This window comes from Phaseolus vulgaris, chromosome 2 (genome assembly GCF_000499845.2).
Source record: "Phaseolus vulgaris cultivar G19833 chromosome 2, P. vulgaris v2.0, whole genome shotgun sequence".
In the NCBI taxonomy this organism is placed as follows: Eukaryota; Viridiplantae; Streptophyta; class Magnoliopsida; order Fabales; family Fabaceae; genus Phaseolus; species Phaseolus vulgaris.
This window is the reverse complement of record NC_023758.2, coordinates 31,028,947-31,034,946: the sequence shown is the minus strand read 5'-3', so window position 1 is coordinate 31,034,946 and position 6,000 is coordinate 31,028,947.

The following is a 6,000-nucleotide window of genomic DNA, read 5'->3' as shown; positions in this document are numbered from 1 at the left end:
AATATTTATAATTATTTAGGGGGCAACAAAGAAATCATATTTAATGGCATTCAAATTAGCCCAAAGACTTTATTTCTGTTACACCAATTTGTGTATTTGTTAGTTTGAGGAAGGTGATATTAAGGTTTGTTTGGGGCCCAGAATTATCCAAGTAGTATCTAGGTGATGACAGTAGTAAGTGCTTAACCATATATACCACATTGAATACTTTTATTTACTCCCAAAATACTAAAGTTGTTAAATGCTTGGGAAGAAATTGACATAAATGATTTGTGTGCATGAGTAACTAGTTAGATAGTTGCAGAGATGGTTGATTTTGTTGTACATAATAAATAGTGGTGAAATTTGATGGTTGGAGAGAAAAAAGGAAGAAGCGGAAGATGGAAGTTGAGGGCGATTTAAGTGAAAGTTGGATTGGTGAAGAGAGGTAGGAAGGAGGTGCTTTGGTTTGGTTGGCCTCTTAATTTACTTGCCTTTAAAGCTGGTAATGCGCAAGGTGTGATGCTGCTACTAAACTTTCAGATGAGTCAATGAATTACCAAAGTTTGCAGGGTCCAATTTCAAGCGTGCATCTGCAGTCACAACTCACCAGATTGGAAGACAACTCAACCGCACCATCGCTTTACACATACATATATTCTACTTCTATTCTTTACAAACATTAACATTTTTGCATCTCATCTATTCATGCCCAATGGAAAACGCCTTATTACTTCATGTTCCAATGCCCAACATCTATGTGTTTCTTTTCATTCTCCAAGTGCTGCGGTTTATAATCAATCCATCCACCCACATGCATACCTTCACCTTACCTAAGTATCTCTTAAAGAAAGTGAACTTTTTAAGTCTATCTTATATAATATAAGATGAGACGGTAAGGGAGTGAAGATATATATATATTAAGTATGGTTTTCAACTAACTACAAAACTTAGCGAACAAAATTTTCGGAATTAGAACAATAATAAAAGGTAATAACAATGTCCGTGAAAGGGTGGGTAGAATGGTAGCTGTATGACTGTCTATAGAGTCAACCTACAGGGAAAAGAGGAATATTCAAAGGGTGATTACAGGAAGAAGGATTAAGAGGAAGAAGAAAAATATCACAAAGAGGTCATACCCAAATCTTGTCTGTCCCTTAGGTCATACCCAAATCCTGTCTGCCCCTTAGATCATACCCTGCGAGCCTCTTATTGGTTGTACGTATTATGCTGCTTCTTCTTATACCCTCAGTGTGCATGCCCTCATTAACGTGTAAACTTTTTCTAATTGTCTGGCCAATTACCAAAAATCCCTGCTTTTTAGTTCTTTTTCCTTTGCTGCCCTTTGTGTCCGTAACAACATAAACTTAAATCTACTTATTTATTATAAATTTATCTATAATCGATTAGGGATCTTGAACACACTTCACTTACGTTCAGACTTTTCAACTCGTATGTTAGACTATGACCGATAGTAAGATAAGTCCAATAAACTCTCATTAGAATAGACTCGATAACATCTTAATAGACTTTAGTCCTAACTTAATTTAACAAAACAGATTCATAAGTTGAAATTTGCACTCATTTATACCTATATCATAAAATAGAGGAGGTCTAATAGTCTCTTCTTCTACCCAATAATTTCACCTGTGCAGTTTTTTGGCCACCTGCTTCTTCTTTTCCTACAAGCTGAACTCCAAGTTCTAGATGTATATTAGAACCGTGTGTTAAAGTTTCCAACTATTTTTGTTAATTCGTGGCTAATTGCCCAAGTGTATTATAAAGACTTGAAAAAGACTTGATTTTTTAGAAGAAAAAAATGGGAAGCATAAAGAAGTAGATGCTATTTTATAATGATTTTATTTGTTTATTTTGCATAGCATCATTACGCGCAGGCTGGTTGGTCCCATTGCATATTTTCAACGAGAATGAAGCCTACTCTGCTTTGTTCATGATGATTTCCACTTTTCAGCTTTATAACAAAATTCCATTGGATGCAAATTTTATATTTTATTGGTTCATTAATTCGCATCTTAAAGGAACCCCTTTCAGGCATAATATTATCAGCAAATCATCTTCTGAAAGAATCAGCAGAGAAATGAATGGAAGGGCTGAAATAAGATACATGGTTTTGCAGTTTCCACCAAACTGCATTACTACGTAGGAACTAATTGGACATGTGAACTAATTGTGACAAAGATTAAGAAGTTGCCTGTTACTTAACTTTGTCTGGTTTTGTCGTGTAGATAATATACCTTGCTTAACCATCATGTCAGGGAAGGTATATCTACAAAATTTCATGATCAATCGAAGTGAATCACTGACAAAATGTATCAATCTGCTGCTAACAAGTGCTAAAGCAATTTCTTCGCTGTCATAAGAGTATGTAGAATCATATTCTATAAAATGTGAAACTTTGGTTTCATCGGATGCCAAAGTTAATTTTTTTATTTTGAGATCCTTTCCTTCCAGATCAAGAATTTCAACTTCTAAGATATTGATTATCTCCACTTGAGCAGTTAAATTGTGAAGATTAGGTGAAACAAACTTCCTAATTTGAATGTTCAATTGTGTATGTGTACATAAATTTTGTTCTCGAAACTGGATTGGAACTACGAGAACGATCGTCTTCTTTTTGGTCAGTCTACCTTTCTTTCCTTTCACTTGAATGATCTCTTCATACTTCTCTCGCTTCTCTACTACTCGCCTCAGTGAACTCCAAGTTCGGATGACACCTGCAAAAAACATTCTGACGTTGAAGTAAGATTTCGGTGTTCGGCACTTAGTGCTATTAGTACTAAAGGATGACATATCTGATTCTTAGAATTTGTGCCTATTTATATGATTATCGTGACCCTTCGTTATTATATCAGATTAAGATTTTAAATCATAATTAAAAATATATTATTTTATGCTTAATTGTTGACTAATCTCGTTAATTCTCTATTTAGATATAATAATTTCAGTTGTTTTAATCGACCTTGACCAGATACTGAGCCTCCAGTTATGATTCCTGACCAGTACTAACTCATATCAGTATCCAAATTTGCTCACTTTATTGATTGTTAATTACTGTATGAATTTTAAGATCATGTTCATTTTTTACTACTATTAATAATTCTCATTTATTTTACCAAATTATTTATGAGCTCACTTGGGTGTAAGGAAAATAAAACAAGTTAGTTGGAAGACAAAAAATATCCACCCATCAATATCAGAAGTAATTGGCTAGCTCTGTTTCTTTGATTTACTGTTGTTAATACTCTCGTGAATATGGCTGTGTTAGTTTAGGCCATTCACTTTATCTCTTTCAGTAACGTGACTACAATGAGATCAAATGAAATCTTCCACGTATTTGCTCCATCATGCAGCCTAGGAAGATATTTATGTTCTACTTTATTTTTGTTTTCAGTTAGAAAAAAGACAAGGTTGAATGAGAGTAAGTGATTATAATGGAGAAGAGGGTGTAGAGTGCAGAAAAGTGATGAAGTTGTTTTGCATGTGTGCACAGAGGAAGAAGACATGACAAAAGAAGGTGTTCACATGAAGCATGCAAGTCCATGTCATATATACAATCTTACACTTTATTATACTTAAAAAAATAAATAATATTTTGTTAAAATGTGAAATATAAAGAGATAAATAATTTTAAAATTATAATATTAATTCATAATTATAAGTTAATGTGAAGTTGTCGAAGTGACATTTTAATATTATTGAACCATTAGTTTCACAGTACACTTAAAAGACTACTACATAACACATATCTCAGCTACTTGCACATCCCTCCATTACATATTAAAGCACATTAAATGTTTTCACATAAAATATATCACGTTTGCTTTCTAAAAGGACATGCTTTAGTCGAACTTTTCTTTTTAAATTTTAACGATATTTTCTAATTTAACAATTTTTAAAATTTAAGAAACAATATAATGTGTTTAATGTTATTTAACATTTCTTTTATAAATAATATTTAGTAACTATTTAACGTTTCAGTCGTCTCCAATGTAATTTAATTTAAAGTTAATTTTCATAGACATATTAGAAACACAAATGGTGAAAGCCATGTGCGCTCGTAAAAGAGTGAAAGTAAGAAAGAATATATGCAAATCCAATGTAAAAAAGTGAAGGCAAGGAAAGGGGAATGAAAGATAAAGGAAAAGAAGAAGAAAATGAGAAAAAATAAATAAAAATATCACACAGTATTTAGCCAAAGGTATAAAGAATTCACGTGATTAAAGAAATCCTATGACTATTTTTTCCTTTAATTGTTTTTAAGGGGTACCCCTACATTCTTCATCTCATCATCACACATTAAAAGAGGACGAGACAGATGTCGATTTTGGGCAAGAAATTTATTCATTTCACGGATGTTATAGCCAGATGTACTTTAAGGCTTCAATTTTTATTTCCAAATACTATGGTTTATGCCACGAGAGGTAAGTGGTCAAACTCAGAGTAATCAAACTATTTTTTTTCCACTAAAACAATTGAGACAACAACGTCAAAATATAACTACAACGAATAAATACTAATATTTACAACAGAAAAATTAAAAAAAATAAGAAAAACATAAAAAAAATTAATTATTTTTAAAAATAAAAAATTATAAATTTTTATAAATAATTAAAATATTAATATTTATTGGATTTAAGGTGAAACACAATTGTCAAATAAACATCAATCAAAACAATTTTCTTTCATACACGAGATACTTAACAATATGAGCATTTCTCTTAATAAAATCCAAATATTGATTTGCTACATTGTGCTCGCAAAAGTAACATCTCTGATGAGTTTTGTTGGTGGGTGTTCCTAGACTACGATGGATTTTTCACATTTTATTTTCCTTTCTCGTGTTCTTGTTTTTGCCAACCACGACTTGTTTAAGACTATTTCTTCCTGTATCCCCCTAGGTTCTTTTGGCACCTCCATACACAACATGAAAATATCTTTTTAAACTTTTTGTGTCACCTCCATAAAATAACTTTCGGATTATGTAATCCATATATGCATTTAAAAGAGACTTCCGGAGAATGTAATCCAAAAGTTAAAAAAGACTTTCAGATTACATAATTTGGAAACTAATCATGCATCTGAAAAAAGACTTCCGGATTATGTAATCCGAAAGTTAATTATGAATTTAAAAAAAGACTTTCAAATTACGTAATCCAGAATATTATGGAGGGGTATTTTTGAAAATATGAAAATGTATGGAGGTGGGAGAAGAATATATGGAGGTGCAGGAAGAAACAGCCCTTGTATAATCTGCAATTTTGAAATTTGGATTACGGCCCAAAATGCTTTTGTTTGTGCATCTTGTATTGGGCTGGGCTCGATCATGGGAGAAACACATTGAGGAGTTACAAACAATTTATTTATTAAATATAAAAAAATATTAAAGATCTTCCATATATTATTGATAAAAAATAATAAATATAAACTCTACTTTATAAATCAATTTTACAATATTAAATTAAATTTAAATAAAAAACAAAATACAATGAAATAAGAATGCGAAAGATGTTAGCAAGAAAAAGAACAAAAATATCCTAAATCCTAACACAAAATAGAAAAAAAAATATTAATTCATTAGCAAAGCCTTGTTGCACTCAACATTTACAGAAACCCTGCAACACAAATGCAGAAAAGACCTAACAAGTGTTTTGTGATGTCAATAAGAAATTGCACAATGTTTATTGAACACAATGAAGTAAAAGTGTGATCCATCATAGCATGCTCCTAATACGATTATAATTTCTGAAATGTGATGAAGAAGAATTCAGCAACACCAAGAGAATGAAAGTGTGCAGTGGTGAGAAAGAAAAGCGTAAAGCAAAACGTGAAGAATACGGGAAGAGAGAGCAAGAAAAAGAATCAGATATAGTATGTTATTGTTTCTGTGTAAAAGATACAAATAAAAGGTAATATAAAAGAGGCATGGGCTAACAAAATAAGGCCTAGAGAAAAGCGTTACACAAAGAAAATATAGGGCCCAAGAAGAATCCCAATAATATG